This window comes from Acomys minous, assembly GCF_964271855.1.
Source record: "Acomys minous genome assembly, chromosome: 15".
Classification (NCBI taxonomy): domain Eukaryota; kingdom Metazoa; phylum Chordata; class Mammalia; order Rodentia; family Muridae; genus Acomys; species Acomys minous.
This window is the reverse complement of record NC_140497.1, coordinates 29,421,777-29,440,802: the sequence shown is the minus strand read 5'-3', so window position 1 is coordinate 29,440,802 and position 19,026 is coordinate 29,421,777. Positions and strand designations below refer to the sequence as shown.

Here is a 19,026-nt window from a genome sequence, read left to right as displayed (position 1 = left end):
ATCTAACTCCCAAATATTATTTGATATTGATTGACAAGGGCTACCTTGGTGATATCAAATGGAAGAGACTCTTATTTCCAGAAAGGTAGTTTCAAAGATATGATATATAGTTTCTATCCTCTAATCTGATTAAACCACATATCAAGGTTATAAGATTAAAGTCATTTCTTGATACACCCTATAAAATCTACACATTAATATTTTATTAAACAGCTTACCTTCCGGGCTGTGTCTAGTTCTGGATGGCTTTCTTTCATTGTAGACTCTATTAGCACCTGCATGTTTACGATCAGTGAGAAAGAAAGGAAAGCTGGACTGAGGATAGGAGTTAGGGAAGGTCTGGCTCCAAAGACTCTTGCAAAACATTACAATGTGTCTATAAAATTATTAAGTTGTGTTACAATTCCATATCTAACCCTGGGAAATTGTATGGTCTACTAGTTAAAAATATCAGTTTTTAGTAGTATCAAATATGATTTCCCACAAACACTTTTATTCTAAGTGATTTTGTTTTAGACTTTCCTTGTTTCAAAAAAAAATTTCAAATAGAAAGTTTAGTGGCCTGTAATATACAGTCAATAATAGCTAAAAGCTCCCATTGCAGTAATAATAATATATTCATTATTATTTTCTCTCAAGTGTTGGAACAGAAAGTATTCAGAAATGATTATCATAAACTAATCACCATTGAAGACAGGTCCACTTATCCTTCTTTGTTAACCTATGAAACTTTATTAAAATTAACTTCACATGTGTGGCTCAGTCATTACTTTTGGAAATACGATTTGATTCTGTTCACATAAAATAGGAATCAATTTACATAAAATGTTTTTCTGAAATTTTATTTATTTCTTAATTTCAACAGAAAGGTGCTGTAATTTTAAGGTAGCAAGTGCTTTTTAAAAGTTGTTTAATTCAGACGAGATTGGCACGTTCTGTGTGGTTTGGCTATCGAAGCGTATGCTGAGACTCACAGCCGAACTTCCGGGTGGCGCTCAGGGAGTGTTATGGAAGAGTTAGGGCATAAAAGTACTTGGAGTGGAAATTTGAACACAGGGAAGGGGACGCAGGGGGGAGCATGGGACCATCCTCAGAGAGCCCTGGAACTGTGGGGATTCATTTAGAAGCCAGAGAGTTCTTGGAGCTGTCAAAGGAAGCATAACCCTGGATCTCCTACTTCATCACTTCAGACCTGTGAGATAACACATCTCTGCGTTTGATCCACAGGTTCATCGTCCTTGGTTACAGATATCCAACTACAAAACTTACGAAATTTGGAGCAAGAGAGAGAGTTTAGGTCACACCCTTGCATTCAGCATAGAGGAAAGGAATTCTTAAGTTTTTGGCCTCATTTCTTTTCCACACTTAGGAGTAATGTCAAAGTTTCAGAAACCGAATTTGCTACATGCAGAGCTCATCTTATTCTTTTTCTGTTCTTTTTCATCTCTCCAAGAATCCAGAAGCCTGAAATAACAAGGAAAGAAATAAAGAAAAGAGAAAGTACTTCTGTTAGGAAACCTTCCTTGGAAATGTCTCATGGAATAAGTAATTTATCAATAATATACTAATTATATTAGCTTCCTACAGCTGCTCTAGCAAAGGGCCATACACTTAAGTTGCTGACAACACAAATTTATTCTTTATAGTTTTGGAAGTCAGAAATCCAAAATCAGCATTTCTGGGCTGAAATCAGTGTATTGGCAGAATTGATTCTTCTGGAAGCTCCAGGGAAGAATCAATTTTCTTGCCAATGCCAAGGACTCACCTTTTCAGTTAGTGGCTCTATTACACCTTCAAATTCAGCAGTCCAGGTCTTCCAATCACTCCTCTTATTTATTTATTTATTTATTTATTTATTTATTTATTTATTTATTTATTGCTATGGCACCTTTGTTATCGATAAGCAGCCTACTTTCTGTGACTGGATCCTCTGATCTCATGGTGCTCCAGGTAACCAAAAACAGTCTACATTGCTCCAAATCTTTAGAGATACCTCCAAAAGTCTTTCTGCTGTATTATATGGATTACTTATAGATTAAGGTATTTAGATACAGTCATCTTTGGGAAAAAGAAATAAGTTGTCTAAAAACATGTTGCTTTAAATAACAATTAACTCTTCAACATAAAAACAACTGGTCATCTCCTGTTACCTCTACAGAAAAAATTAGTAAGTGAAATCTGCATCTAGTGCATCTCTAATATCATTACAAATTTTCATTATTTTGGGGCATTTTTTATTGGGCACACCTGCTAAGCCATGGTTAAATAAATAAATAATCCACTGTTCAAATCCAAAGAAAGCTTATAGAAAGGCAAATGATTTTAAGTGAAGGAATTGGTAATAGATTACTATAGTAACACGGATGTTTCTTAGAATCTGATATTTACAGTGTTGAGTTACTACTGATTAAATTCTTATAGACAAGATCTAAAAAGAACTTAAATAATTAACTGAGATTATTGATTTGCTATCTTGAATTAATTGAGGAAAGAAGCAAAGTAGAAAGCAATTGGGTATATATTTTCAGGATGAGAAATTTATACTCATTAATTTTAGTTACTATATCAAAGATATACTTTCTTAAGTGAATAATAATTGCTTATATCTTAATGACTAATATATTTATTTTAGTTAGGTCCCATGCCAATTGTAGCCTCATGAATCTTGACACAAAATGACAAATGATGATGAGGTTGAAGACCAAATAGTTTAGCTTTACAATTAAGATTAGTTGTTTATGAGGTAAGATGTTTTAGATCTAGGCAGAAGTTTTAAGTTGATAATGATGAGATATGATAGATGTTGATTTATATTCAGAATTTTAGATGAACCAAGATAGGAAAGATGTTTTCTTCAAGGCTGCCAAATACAAATAGCAAAAACACTTTGGATGTAACATTCATGTAATTCCTGACTATTTTTGGTTCTTCTTACTGTTTAATGTATATATGTATAATAATAAAAATGTATATGTAAAAAATATAAAAGATTTAAAAATAAAAAAGGAACTTCGGAAGACCAGCCTCATGATCTTTAAGAGGGGTAGATCATAGGATTACTGGATAACCCTTTTTCTTAATAGTCCCAAGATTATTTCTATGTAATTATCTTAGTGTTTGGGTTGGTAGTTAAAATTGGAATCAGTTGGGCAAAGGGGAGCACATGTATATAACACATAAATATGGATTAAAATATGTGAACAGGGCTGGGTGTTGTGCCTCATGCCTTCAATCCCAGCACTCTGGAGGCAAAGGCAGGTGTGAGTTCAAGACCAGCCTGGTCTACAAAAATAAATAAATAAATAAATAAATAAGTGTGTGAATAAAAGATATATGTATATATCTCATATGTATGTATGTCGGTACTTCTTATCTTGATGAGATTTCATATCATGTTTCATATATCAAATTTATATTTAATATTTATATATTAAGAATGTGGTTGGTTGTATTGTTGTTTATGAAAAGAAGGTAATTAGAAGTGAAAAATGTTGATATAGATCCATACATATTAAAATCACAAATGTTAATATAATCTCTAATTAGTGATATGCCATACTCACCACGTGAGGTAAGATTTCAATGATACTTAAGACTCTATTGAAAAAACCGTATGCTAACCATGTATTGTCTACCTTTAAAATATTTATTTCCTGTGATAGTAAAACGATAAAAGTACAGCTAACTGAAATACTGGGTCTCATGCTAATGGTATTAGAATGATTTTATTGAGATTCATTTAGTATAGACAAACTTGCTTATGAAAAACCAAGTATAAATGTGTATGTAAATTGTCTTCTTTGATGTCCTATTCAGAGCATGATGTTGAAGTGATTGTAGTGGACAAAATAATGTCCCTCAAAAATATCCACACACTAATTTCTGGGACCTATAGGTATATTACCTCATTGGGTTATAAATTGAATTAAAATTCTTAGCCATATGGCCTAAAATATAGATCTTGGGTTATTTGTACATATGCAATATTATCATAAAATGTAGTCATAAAAGAAAACAACACCAAAATTAAGGAAAATATAATTTGAGAAATGTTCAAGAGACAGTTGGTTTTGGAAGATAAGAATGATGTACAGAATACAGCCAGCTTGTAAAAGGAAACGCAACTCTATTAGTCCTTTGCTTGTAGCTCAGAAACCTCACACTGGGATTTTGACCTATAGAACAGCTAAGATATTAAAGCAATATTTTAAACTACTAACTTGTGGGTAACTTATGCTTCCATTAAGCATGAATGCAGTGTTTCCTAATCCAGTGGAGTTTTTTTTTTATCTTTGCAATTTGGGCCGTACAAAGCACTTATAGAATTTTTTATGAGATACAAGTGATGGTCTTACCAGTAGTTGGAGCCTAGACTGGGTGTGTTTAGACTCTTGTCTCTTATTCGAAGAATTTAAAATCAAGGGTCACACAGATTTGCAAAAGAAGCAAGATAATTTTATTTGTAGCAAATTGAGTGTGCAGATTAAGAGGGACATACTGTCAATTTTGACAATGGGCCACGTGAGCGGAAATACTTAGGGGTCCTGATTATTCTTTGGAGTTTCTTTTCAGTACTTCAAGAGAGCAATGAGTTGCTTACTAATGCTCATAGTGTAGGTGGTTCCCTATTTTGATCAATAAGGTGAATATATAATCATTTCTCTACACAGCTTGTCCTTTCATGTATGATGTATCATTTTAATCATGTGTGCATGCAATATATGTATATATTTATATTTATTATATATATATATTAAATATTAAATAGGAGATTATCCCTAAAAAGTTACCAAGGTTACTTTTTCACCTTACTGTTCATGCACCCAAACTTGGTTCAGGTTAGGTCAGCCTTTCTATTCATTATACCCACATAAATTTGGGATATACATGAATAGATATTTGTTATGAGGGCTACAAAACCTCTTCCATGTTTATAGAAGGTAGTACATGTAGCTCTGTTGAGCTTGATTTGGAAATAAATTCTCATAGCCTGACATTGTTTTACAGTATTAGTTACCTAAATATTATTATTTAAACCAATTTAGTGCTTCTTCAGTAGATCTGTTACCAGAGAACTGTAAAATCATCTTGCTCAGAAGAGGAGACCTCTTTGCATTATCTCATTTTTCGAGGGGAGATGCAAGCAAATAAAGTATTATTGCAGATAGAGGATTGACCAGTGATGGACAATGTAATTAAAAGGTCGCATGTGGTTGTAGCATGACACTAAGATGGATTATTGGAGTTTGTGTAATTTATTAGAGGAATCACTGGTTCAGTGGAAAGATAGACAGGCAAGAGTATGACAGGGCCTCTGAGGACAGTGCAGACTCCATCACCTGAGGCAGAAACATGGTGGACGGCTCCAAACATGGGCTATGCGCACCCGTTCGGAAGAAGCAAGAATCTCTTATTAGACTTTCCTGAGGATGTATGAAGTTTTACAGTGGGAAATCTACAAGTGAGCTTTCTAATTTCATGACCAAAAACAGTATAAGGGTTGGGGATCAAGATATATTGCTACCAATATATGTTTTGATAAAAACTTGGCATTTGGGAGTCTGGTAACTACAGTTTTATTAAATTGCCTGTTACTTTCTCTAAGAGAGAAATGATGCAGCAGGTAGAGACTTGACACCCTAGGAGCATATACAGGGGGAGAAAATCCCCCTCAGAAACAGTCATAAGGGAGGGGAATAAAGGGAAAATGGGAGGAAGGGAAGAACGGGAGGATACAAGGGATGGGATAATCATTGAGATGTAACAAGAATAAATTAATTTTAAAAAAAAAGGAAAAAAAGAAAAAAGGTATCGAGGCCTTGGCAGCAGCTAGACTGGAACATTAAATTCTCACTGCAGTGGTTATACCAAAGTCTAATATGGTGAAAGATTGAGAGTTTACTTTTGAGTTACATACAGGAATATGGATAAGGCTTGCTTACGTGTCAAGTGGTATATCAAAAGCAGCTACACCAAAAAATAACAAAATTTGTACAAGAGCAATGACTTCCAAAGGCTGTGAACCTTGATATTTGTATAAATTACAGATAGTTAGACTGGTCACAGAGTCTCCTCCAGGCAGCTCGAGTGGCTTGAGTCTCCTCCTCAAGCAGTTGTTTATTGCTTCAGTTGCCTTGTTTGGGATCCTGTACACTTTGCTAGTTTCTAGAACTTCTTGAAACTTGTGAATTGTTTACTTCTCAAGTCATATGAGCCTCTAGCCTCCCTTTCTGAGGGAATGTTTCATATTAGAACATGCTGAGACAGGAAATAAAGTCACAGTGTTTCTGTAGAGCTCCTTTCCCATCAAGGAGCCCCACAGATTATAAAGTTAAAAGATCACATCCCTGAACAGTGATAATTTGACCTCTTCTTTTCCAGTGTATCCCCTTGATCTCCTTTAGTTGTCTTAGTGCTTTAGCTAGGATATTAAGTAATTTATTGAAGAAATACAGAGAGACTGTACAGCTTTGTCTTGTCCCTGATTTTAGTGGAACTGGTTTAAGTTTCTCTCCATTTAGTTTGATGTTGGATATAGGCTTGTGGTATATTGCCTTTACTGTGTTTAGGCACATGTCTTGTATCCCTGCGCTTTTAAGACTTTACACATGAATGGGTGTTGGATTTTGTCAAATGCTTTTTCTGCATTTAAGAAGATGATGTGTTTTTACGATGTATTATATTGTTGCATTTCTGTATATTGAACCACCCCCGCATGCCTACTTGGTCATGATATTTTGATGTTTTTCTTGGATTTGGTTTGTGAGTAATTTATTGAGTATTTTTGCACTAATGTTCATAAGAGAAATTGGTCTGAAATTCTCTTTCTTTGTTGAGTCTTTCTGTGGTTTAGGTATTAAGGTGACTGTGGCCTCATTGAATGTTTGGTAATGTTCTTTCTGATTTCATTTTGTGGAACAGTTTGAAGAGAATTGGTATTATCTCCTCTTTGAAAGTCTGGTAGAATTCTGCACTGAATCCATCTGGCCCTGGGCTTTTATTGGTCTAGAGGCTTTTGATGACTGCCTCTATTTCCTTAAGTGATATAGGACTATTTAATTTTATTACTTGATCTTCATTCAATATAATAGTATACATAAGTGACCCCAAAATTCTATCAAGTAACTCCTACAACTTATAAACACCTACAGAAAAGTGGCTAGATACAGAATTAACTTTTAAAAGTCTGTAACCCTTTGGTATACAAATGACAAATGGGATGAAAAAGAAATTAGAGAAATTACACCCTTCAAAATAGCCACAAATAATATAAAGTATGTTGGTATAAATCTAGCCAAACAAATAAAAGACTTAGATGAAAAAAAAACTTCAAGTCTCTGAAGAAAGAAATTGAAGATAATATCAGAAGATGGAAAGATCTCCCATGCTCCTGGATCAAGAGACTCAACATAGTAAAAATGGTCATCTTATCAAAAGCAATCTACAGATTTAATGCAATTCCCATCAAATGTCCTACACAATACTTTATAGACCTTGAAATATCAATTCTCAACTTCATATGAAAAAACAAAAAAACCCAAAATAGCTAAACTTTCCTGTACAATAAAACTAAAGTTGAAGTGGATTAAAGACCTTAACATTAAACCAGACACACTAAATCTGTTAGAAGAAAAAGTGGGGAAGAACATTAACTCATTGGCACAGGAAATAACTTCCTGAATAGCACACTTCCTGACCGAGAGCTCAGTCTCTAAGGTCAACAATTAATAAGTAGGACCTCATGAAACTGAAAAGCTTCTGTAATGCAAACAATATTGTCAGCAGAACAAAACAACAGTCTACAGACTGGAAAGAGATCTGTACCAATCCTACATACAACAAAGGACTAATATCCAAAGTATACAAAGAACTCAGGACATTAAACACCACCAAACCAAAAATCCCAATTAAAAATGGGTACAGATCTAAACAAAGAATTCTCAACAGAGGAATATTGACTGGCTTCAAGACATTCTCAATGACCATAGTCATCAGTTAGACGCAAGTTGAAATGACTCTGAGATTCCATCTTACACCCATCAGAATGGCTAAGATCAAAAACTCAAGTGACAGCACATGCTGGCAAGGATATGGAGGAAAGGAAGCATTCCTTCATTGCTGTTAGGAGTGCAAACTTGTACAACCACTTTGAAAATCAATCTGGTGCTTTCTCGGAAAATTGGGGATAATTCTACCTCAAGACCCAGCTATACCACTCCTGGGCATATACCTGAAAGATACTTCACCATTCAACAAAGACTTTTGCTCAAGTATGTTCATAGCAGCTTTATTCTTAATAGCCAGAATCTGGAAACAATCTAGATGCCCCTCAACTGAAGAATGTACAGAGAAAAAAATGATACATTTGCACAATGGAATACTATGCTGTTTTCAAAAAAACGAGGAAATCTTTGAAATTTGCAGGCAAATGGATGGAAGTAGAAAAGATCATCCTGAATGGGGTAACCCAGACCCAGAAAGACAGGTATGCTATGTACTTACTTATAAGTGTATATTAGCCCAACACAGATGTCCTCAGAGAGACTTCACGCAGTGGGGGATTGGAACAGATGCTAGGACTAACAGCATCTGGACTCTAGGTAGAGTACTGTGATTTGTATGGAGGAATTGGGGGATGGAATGACAGGGGATGGTGTTGTCAGGAGCTCCACAAGGAGGCTATCTAGGATGGCAGATCTGGACCCAGGGAGCCTGCACCATCCAAGGGCATTGCAAGCAGAGAATGTAGACTCCCTCTTCAGATATAGCCTGTGGACAACTCTTTCTCCACGTTCGAAGAGGGGAGAAGATTGTGTGGGACTGCCTCTGACAGGAACTCAGGTACCTGACATTTGATCACTGCCCCTTAGAGGTGAGGCCCTGTGGGAGCACTGAGGAAGGGGATGCAGGCTATCCATATGAGACCTGATAGACTGTGGTCAGAAGGTGGGAAAGGAGGACCCCACCTGTCAGCAGTCTCTAGGAAGAGATTAGGGTGGAAGAGAGATGAAATAGGTGATGAGAGTAAGAAGATTACAATTGGGATGTAATGTGAATAAATTATAATAAAAAAAGAACAAGTGAAAAAAAAGAAAAAAGAGGGTTAAAAGATCTAATGAAACCATAGATGTCTATAATTATACATCTCACAAGAGGGAGCAAGGCAGATGAAGTGGGAAAAGAGAAAGGATTGGTTATCTGGAGTCTTACTTTGCCTGTGTTTGTGTTGAGGTGAGCTAAAGACTGTCTCATCTCCTCAAGACAAAGGAGAAATAAACAGCTAACCACATTACTGTTAATTTTGTCTTTGGCCAAGTTAACGATTGTTCTAAGCATAGGAATGTGATCTATCTTAAACCTATTGACCCCCACACATTTCTATTATTTAATTTTTTAAAGCTTTTTGTTTAATTAAGGCCAGGAAGGAACAGGTAATTCAATTCACTATAGTTTATTTGATTGTTAGATTTGTGGTCAACTAAAGCATTGCCATTGGTTTGTCTTCAACCTAATAGTTGCACGTACAAGCTGATCTTTTGATCATTGTTAACTAAACACTGACATGTGTTTTGAGAATTCTTTGCTAAAATATCAGTGTTAAAAATATTAGCAGAGTTTTGTTAATTTGTTAACAGAATTTGTTAATTCTCCCTATTCCCCAATGCCTTACCTCCTCAACAGATTTTGTGTAAGGATACAAAATTAGAATGCATGTATAAGTATAATAAATGAGTATAATCATTTCTGTGGCAAGTGTTTGAAAATCAGCTTGAATCATTTCCATTACACATTAGAAGATGTCAGACTAACATGTTTAGTTTTTCTTTGCACTAGATAAAATTCAAAAGTACTTATCATTGACCTAAAAATATAAACAGGAATGGTTATGTCTATGCAATAATCTGTGTAAACACTGCATTTTCCTACTGAAAAGGGAAAAAAACCATTTAGTTTTGAAAAAATATTCCAAACTAGGAAAAATAAAAATGTCTAAGGTTTTATGTGAACTTTACAGATATTATATAATCAAGGAGTTATTTATGGATATTCATGGAATTTACCACCAAGGCTAGAGTATGATTAAAGGATTAATTCTGGTTTGTTCTACTCAACTTCTATACCCGGTGCCAATGTAACAAGGATAAAGAGAATTCAATAAGGTGAAAAGTCCAAAGCTGGCATGTCAAGAATAAATAAACACAGAATATAAAACATTATTGTACCGGAGATAAAAATGACTTAGAAATTGCTATTCTACTTTATTATGAAGTTAGCACATCAATTTAGAAAAACATTGATTTTATTCTGAGATGTAATGTCTAGTTGAAATAATGAGAACAAAATAAAATAAAAGTCTCTGAAATGGAGAAATTTAATTTGTTTAAAATCCCTGACCATGACATTAATATCTGATTACATTTCTGTAGACTAGAAGTGAGAGCAGCACAAATAATTGAGATTATTGAATGGTGCATGGAAAGAAATGATTTCTTAATATATGTAATGATGACTTAATAAAGGGATTCAGATGGAAAGGGACTTTTAATTTACTCTACTTAAATACCTTCTTTAAAATGAGGTCTATATTTTTCTACTTTTGTTCATAAAATGAAGAAAATCACAGTAAGTTGAATGCCCACATCAAAAGAACTTTGCAGCCCATTGTTGTGGTAGCCCAGTACTTACTAGGCTAAGCAGGAGAACAGTGAGTTTCCAATCAGCTTTGGTTGTTTAGACAGACCCTGTATAAGTAACAATGTTTGATATGAGGATGGCTGCAGTAATAATAGCTAACATTTGCTCTATGCTCCTTATATCAGGAATGAAATTATTTATGACCACAAGTATTATTCCACTAATTTCTTCTGAATTCCTGATGAGGTTGCTCATATCTTGTCCCCTCCCCCTTTTAATGTATGAGGAAATTAAGTCAAGAAAGATTATATTAACTGTCATGGTAATATATACAGTATTTTAGAAACTTTGCATTGGAACCACTGCCTAACATATACATGTTAAGTTTTAGGTTACAGGCTATTGAAGCCATGTTTACCTACAGCATCTCTTTTCTCTTGGTACTGTGAAGGAAAGTGCAAATCTCCTACCAAGCTGAGCTTGTTTGAGAATTTGTAACTTTCTAACAGACTTGCCAAGTAATCATATTCCAGGAGGATATTGAGCATCCTAATTCATTTCTCACTTCACCGTGGAACACTGCAAGACTCCCAGGATATCATGGATCTATGAGTATGGTGGGATTCCTCACAGCCTCAGTAGGACTCCTTACCCTCTCTCTGCTACCCAGTTATCAGGAACAGTGTGGCTGTTGTTCTATGTCAAAGGCTATTATCAACTCTGTGACAATCATGTGACACTTCCCTGTCTCTGAAACCTATGAAAAGAGACCATTCTGTCATGTGGGCTTGAGACCTCTTCAGAGTCCCCACCATCCTGTCAATTGGCATTATGTCTTTCTGTGCTATTAATAACTCTTCAATAAATCTCTTACCCCAAAGAACAAATGTCACAGTATTCCTTAAACCACAGACTTTTCTAATAATGTATGCTTTCAACAACAGCCAGATCAGTGTATCACTGTTTGTCTGTTTTTTACTGTTTACTCGTTTGTATTCACTTGTGGATGCAAATACTTGGAAGCCTTAGATAGAAAGTCATCTCATCTCATATCTCAGGCACAGTCCAGTATATGGCCCTTTTGATGCACAGACAAGTTGAAAATATTCCTATTTAAGGAGCATTTATATCTGAGGTGTTACTTGACAGCAGAAGCCCCTCTCATTAAGTGACGCATACCAAATTACAGATGATGTGCAATTTAGCAGAATAAGAATTGCTAAACATTACTTAATGAGAAATATTGAATACCTTTAATCATGTTGAAAGATATTGTCAGGCATCAAAATGGATGGATGTTAAAGCACAATGATTATCCAGATAGTTATACTTGTCTTAAATTTCTCATTGTTCTGAGTGTGTTGAGAATCTCCCAATTTATTCATCACTCTACTCTTTCTGCTCCATTTTCACTGTGTAGACTCTTACGGTTCTTCTGCCTTATTCTTCTAGAGTCAACGACTTTATAGTATTCTGATAAAAGATTAAAATTATCTTTATCATATTTTATCTCACAATCCACACAAAGTTACAGTTTCATTTCTCTTTTTATTCAACTCTAAAGTCAATAATGTGACATCCCAAAAATTAATTAATATAACTTATGTAGAAGGAATCAAGTATCAAGAAATCAATGTCATCATAATGTCCTTGCAATGATTCACCCTGAGGAGTGTCTTGAAGAATAAGCAGAACTCTAATATTAAGTTAGCACAGGAAATGACAAATACGTAAAAATTTAGTATTTTATTATATAAAGAAATACAATGTGATTGTAATAAAATAAAGAATCTTACTTTGTCCTCTAAACTTAAAGTGATATTTTGCATGAGAGAAAATGTGTTATATTGTCCTGAAATTGCTACATTTTCTCAAGGCATTACCACTTGGTACATGCCCTGAAAATTGGGGGACAGCATTGATGTTACTGTTGAATTAAAAATGTGAAAGATTGGATTATAACAATATACAAACATCTTATCTGATGACATAGGTTCATTTCCAGGACTGCTTGTTGCAGGGACATTTTCTGAAAAGGAAATACTTTCTTATAATGGATATACTTTCTTTTATTGACAAGCTCCAGCTTTTTGAATTAGTTTTTAAAATAATAATTTTATTGATTATTTGGGAATTTCACATCATGAAACCAAATCACATTCACGTCCCAGTCCTCCCAGATGTAGCCCCTACCTTTGTGACTCCCTCTTCCTGTCTGGGCTGTTACTTTTGGGGGGAGATGCATAGCAGGTAAGGATTGTCACAGAAACCTTTTAGGTCTCTCTTTTGTACAGAGGTATAGCAAATTCCTAATGAACACTCAGCATTTCAAGGCAAAGATATTTATCTTCATAGATGTGCTCTCACTGATAAATTCTATGCTTTGTATTTTCGGGCATGACATTATGACCCATGGATGCCAGTAGTTTCCTTGAGATTATTATGTAATGACACAGACAGGTTGTGAGGGCAGAATGACACATGACAAAGGTGAATAACACAGGATAATGTCTCAATACATAATTGTAGCAGTTAGGGAGAATATATTTTAAAATTAACTATTTACATTACATTGAGAATGACTATCTGGATATTTTCTTGTTTCTTTTGAAAAAAATATCATTTATTTCTTCCCCGCAAACCATTAACAACTGTTCAAGACTATTGGCATGCCTGTTAGGAAAGAATGATACAATTCTATGTTTAGATATATAAAACTTTTGTCTAATGGTGTAGTCACTTGTCAGACCACCAGCTTCCACCAGCCCACGTGACATCAGGTAACATCCTATTACTAAAGATATAACAATCCTTGAGTTAAGTAACTGTATTTTATTAGCATGGTACCACCTCTGCTTATCCAGTGGTAGTAACTACAAAGAAAGCATTGCTCCAAACTGGAATAAATATATACCTGCCCCCTTCCTTAAACCCAGGTGAAATTTTCAGTTGCCCAAAGTAAGGTCAGGCTATGACTCCATTATATCTATATTTTATGGACAATTTGATGGTTCAATACAATATATTAATTTGGTTTCTGTTGCCATGATAATCACCAAAAAAAAAAAGTGATCTGTCCTTCATGTCCTGATCACAGACTATTATAAAGGGAAATCAGAGTAGGAACTCACTTAGCAGTGATATAGGAACCCTGGAGGACTGCAATTTACTAGCTTGCTTGAGCATGGCTCATTCATCTTGTTTTCTGATATAAACCATAACTATCTGTCCAGGGGTGCCCTCACCTACAGTGTGCTGGACCTCAAGCCATCAATTTTTAATCTGGAAAATGCCTCACACATTTTCTTTACAAGCTAGGGAAAGTATTTACTCAATTGTGCTTCCCTCTTGCCAGATAACTCCAACTTGTGTCAAAGTTGACAAAACAAACAAACAAACAGAAAACCAAGACAATGCTTTTTATAAGGAAAGAGGTATACATAGAATGTCATAAAATAGGACTCGCTTGTTAACTACAGATAGTACAACTGTTTCCATACAAAACTGATTATCACATAGACATTAACATGTGTGTTTAATGTTCAGATAATTAGAGAGAACTAACTCTTACCTCAAAGGAAATAAGACAGAGCTTATTATGGATTCAAATAGTCATGACTTGTGTACACAGCTTTATGTTATTTCCAGTTCCATGTGTCAACAATGAAGTTGTTTCATGGGGTTTTTAATAGTAACAAATCAAAGAAAGTAATACATTGAGACATCTCAAACTCATTGTTGGAAATCTAAGAGAGATAGTTAAGCAAAGAATTCTTGACTATAGCCCAAGATGTAACCTGATGGCATTCTCAGCTCTTGCGTTGGTGGAAGCTAATGATCTCCTAAGTCCTTAGTTGCTATATTCCAAAAGATTTTTAGTGTATTTGTTACAGGATGTTAGGTCCCATACAAGGATGGATAAGAAATGATTATTTAGGGTCCTAAGAGAATCCATGATGTGTTGCAATCAGAATCTGGACTTGTAATAATCCAACATTCCAGAATCACTGATGTTCTAATGAGCTAATGAGCCTTCCAGAAGGTTCAGATCCTGTCTGGTGACTTTCACCCACATACACATGCATGTCTGTATTTCAATTCTGAGTTGTGGATTAGCTTTCTGGGATTGCCGTAGCCAAGAAGCACAACGGCTTAAAACCATAGAAATCTATCATCTTGGAGTTCTTGATGGCAGGGTTTGGAGATCAAGTTGTGAGAATGGTCTTAAAATCTGAAATGTCAAATCCTTGTGCCCTCCAGCTGTTACCATCATAAAATATCTTTTAGCATCACTCAACATCATGTGAAATTCCATTTCCTTTTGACCAAATTTTCCATTTGAAGGACACCGTATATAACCATTGGATTAGAATCCACTTTACTGATCTCATTTTCATGTAGTATCTTCTATGAAGTCTCGTTTTCTGTGTCAAGTCAGATTCTAAGGCACTGAAGGTTAGAACTTGAATATGCCATTTTGTAACTTCACCCTCTATACATTATATACATTTCATTTTTATTTTTGAAAGCCATAATTTTCCATACAAACATATGAATTTGGGTGGAGGATTTAATTTAGTGAAAGAAGTGCCTAGCTTGGGTGTGGCCTGGGTTCCATCACAGCACATCATAAAGTTTGGTTGAATTTGCTTCCAGTTATTTGTAAAATATTAGAACTGCCTGTTATCTAGTTTATTTGAGACAAAATATAACAAATCATATCAAATTCATCAAAATTAAACTACTATACTTGGATTAAGACAGTCCTTTTTAAAGAAAAATAAATAAATTACTTCTTACTAATATATTTATGTAAACATTGCTATTATTTATTAAGTTTGTTCCCCCAAACTTTTCTCAATTGATGTTGGGAAACAATTTGATACCAGTATCTATGGTATATTTCAAGATGTGCATTTGATATTTGGAAATACTAAAGAATAGAGGGACCACATTTGAGTTGTTAAATGTTTACTTTCTTGGGGGAAAATATCATTATCTTGTCCATGCTAGTGTTGCACAGTGAAGGGTAGAGTCATTCAGCTTAGATTTTAAATGTACTAATGCAAGATCAATATCACTGAGGATTGGTATTTCAAAAGAGCTCATTGGCCTTTACATTACAACGATCTTAAAACATAGCTTTTATAGGGTGGTACAAAATGAAGGGTTTTTGTTTGTTTGTTTGTATTAATGTCAACTAATGGATGGTGGCTCCATAGTTTGGGCTCCTGGGAAGCAAACACTACCATGGCATTTTTCACGCACTACTTTAATTATTTGAGCTAAGCCCTCAAAAGAGATAGGGATGGGTAGGATCAACATAGAAAGACAGGGAGCCACAGTGTAGACCGAAGGCAGTTTGACCCCATGGAAAGCTTTTCAGGATAAAATCATCCTGTATTGTTGTCCATGGTTGGGTGAATATGACCAGTCTTTATGACCACGTAGAGATTAGACACTGGCTAAGCCATCCTGAGATGGAAAGCCTGTGTCTGTAAGTGACCTTCTCTAGATGAGCCAACCACTGAAGAAACTGACAGATGGCGAATTTTTATTCACAGCTCTCCCAGGAACCAGTCGTTTTTAGCTGGGGCATCTGGAAAGCACCTCACATTGTAAGCACAGGAATGAGAAGATAGCACAATTTAAGACATTGTTTTCACCATGATTTTGCTGGTTTGCACCATAAAAATACAAATGAATCCACACATACTGTGGATAATATAGTAGTTCTTATTGCATGATAACAAAAAGTACTTAGCTTCTGTTTTTCATGCAGCATTCATTATTAATATTTTTGGAATGTTATATAATTTGGTACTGCTGCTATATGAAAAACCTCTGTTCATTAAATTGAGGGATGTGAATGTGAAGGAACTTCTAGGAGCAAGTTTCCACGATATCATTTTGATCTATTGTGCTTTAAACGTGTAGAGTTGCATATATGTGTGCACTGATGAAGACAACATGCATGCAGTCTTATGAAAACAGTTTTTTTAAACAACATGGAAAGTGGGAAGCTGAAAATCTACTCTCACCTTTTTCTTTGACCTAGCTGCAGTTTTGCTGCACCAGTTTCTTCAAACACCCTGAGTACTGTCCACAGTGTTCTTTAAGTCAAGCTGGAAGAAAACTTACTTCTGGCAGCAAAAGAAGTGACTTTTTAGGGAAAATAAATATCATTCAACTTAGAGATCAATGGCATTCTTTTAAGAAGTTTAAGGAAAGGACAAAAATGCAGCCTTGTCACTCCTTGGTATTTTCTCTGGTACTTTTTTCTTAGATACAAAAGAGCAAATCTAGTCAAAGTAGGTACTTCTTATACAGATCATCTACTTACTATTGATTTTTTTTTTCTTATTCTGGAGTCCTGCTAAATTAAATTCACATCTCCCAAAATATTACAAAACATTTCATTCCAATCAAGTTAATTCAAATGCCTGTTTGGATTATTTAAATAGATTTCTATCCTGTTTCCTTACCTCTCCACACAATCAAAACAGTCAGTTTAATTTTCTAAATACGCAGCTGTGTTTGGATCACATCCCTGCTCAAAAGCTGGGCCCCCTCTGTGCATACAGAATTTAGTAGAACTTCATTTTAAATTCAGAGCCCTTGATGGAATTGTTTCCCTCCGCATTTGGGTTCTTAATTTATCCCACTTTCATCAATGTTCTCTTTTACATCGCAGCACTTTGCTTCCCAACCTGCAAGGGCCCAATTCAATTAAGCATAATTGAAGTCTTGAATCTTGAACTATAAGTTCATCTGACAACAGTCACCCTTCTCCCCTCTCCCTTCCTGATGGGACGTTAATTGGCTAATTATTTGTGCTTCTTTTAAGAGTTGTATTTGTTGATAACCTTTTCTTGATAATCTTACGCATTTTCTTTTTTTCCTTATATATCCTGTTCTCCAGTGAACGTGTTTGAAGTTTGTGATTTCATTCTCAGAATGTGAAACATCATTTAGTGGAATTTGCTAAGATGGACCTGACCTATAAACATAGTGTTTGCTTTCCACTATGGCAGTGGCACTCAACCTTTCTAATGTTGTGACCCGTTTGTAAACTCTCATGTTGTAGTGACATCAGCTACACAATTATTGGTGCTGCTACTTAATAACTGTAATTTTGTTATTTTATGAGTCATAATGTAGACATATATATGTTTTCTGATTACCTTATGTGATCCCTATAGGTCATTCAATTCCCAAAGGGGTCATGGGTCACAAATTGAGAACCATTGACCTATGGGTTTGGCATGCCTCTCATTGCCTATAAATTATTTTACTTTACTTGTTGAATGAGGTAAGTATTTGAAGATAATATTATAATAAACACATAATCTTTTTGCACCAACTTAAATTTTATTTTTTATAAAACATCACAATGTATGGCCATCATTTTTCCATTTTTTATTAATTTTTACATACACATTTATATTATTACACATATAATACAATAAACTACCTATGGAAAGAAGAACCATGACACAATCAGGAATTATATAAATGAAGTGTTATATTCTTAGGTTTTGACTATTTGTGTTTGATAGCCTTGAAGAAAACATGTTTCCTATCTTGGTGCATCTAAAATTCTGAATGTAAATCAATATCTATCATAATCTCATCATTAACAACTTAAAGCATCTATCTAGACCTAAAAAACCATCTTAACCCCTCAACAACTAAGCTTAATTGTAAGACTAAATATCTGATCTTCATCCCCATCAGAGACTTGAGAAGTGGGAATGCAGGTTAGTAGCTTTCCAAATGGGAAGATGACAGAGACAGTTGGCTACCTGAATATTTCCCCAAAATTCTCTACAACATTGGAGCATCTTCTTCAGCCTTTTGGCCTAATATATTTGACAGACTTATTTGTGTGGCAGGAACTATTGAGGACTTTCTTACCTTGTTTTGACAGAGTTTGGCCCCCAACTTGGCCTCCCTCCAAGATTGCCCTTTTTTGGCACAGTTCTGTCTGTGCCCAAAATGAGGACACTTTGCCCAGTGGCTCGTTTGTAACATTTGAAGCCATCTCCATAAGGAGGTTCTTTGATGCTCATCATTTTCTTTGAGGTAGGCTGGGTGTTGCCAGCTAACATGTTTCATTGTTTGTGAATCTTTAGAATAATAAAAACATTTTTAAATGTATGGCCATCATGTCACTCCTTTTCATGGGCAAATTATTTCAACTTGGTTAATGATTACATGAAGATCTTTTAGTTCAACTTTTAATTTATCTTTGTTTCCAACAAAGAGATTAATTTGTAGTTTGGGTGTCAAGTTAATAATTAGAATAATGTCTCTTAATGAATTTTCCAAGAGTGAAACATGAGAATAGTTTACAAATTAATAAAATTAATATGCTAGAAAATATAGCCA

The 19,026-nt window shown here is 34.9% G+C and overlaps 2 long non-coding RNA genes across 2 annotated transcripts in view; one reads left to right on the top strand and one right to left on the bottom strand.

The window, feature by feature from the left end:
• LOC311584942 overlaps positions 1–19,026 on the top strand; it is a 753,214-nt gene that overhangs the window by 551,157 nt on the left and 183,031 nt on the right. The gene's annotated exons all lie outside the window — the stretch shown is intronic.
• Positions 899–14,530, bottom strand: LOC311584861. Its single transcript, XR_014775019.1, has 3 exons — positions 14,207–14,530; positions 11,887–12,108; positions 899–1,464 (listed from the first exon to the last, which is right to left on the bottom strand). It is a non-coding gene; the product is annotated as an uncharacterized lncRNA (long non-coding RNA).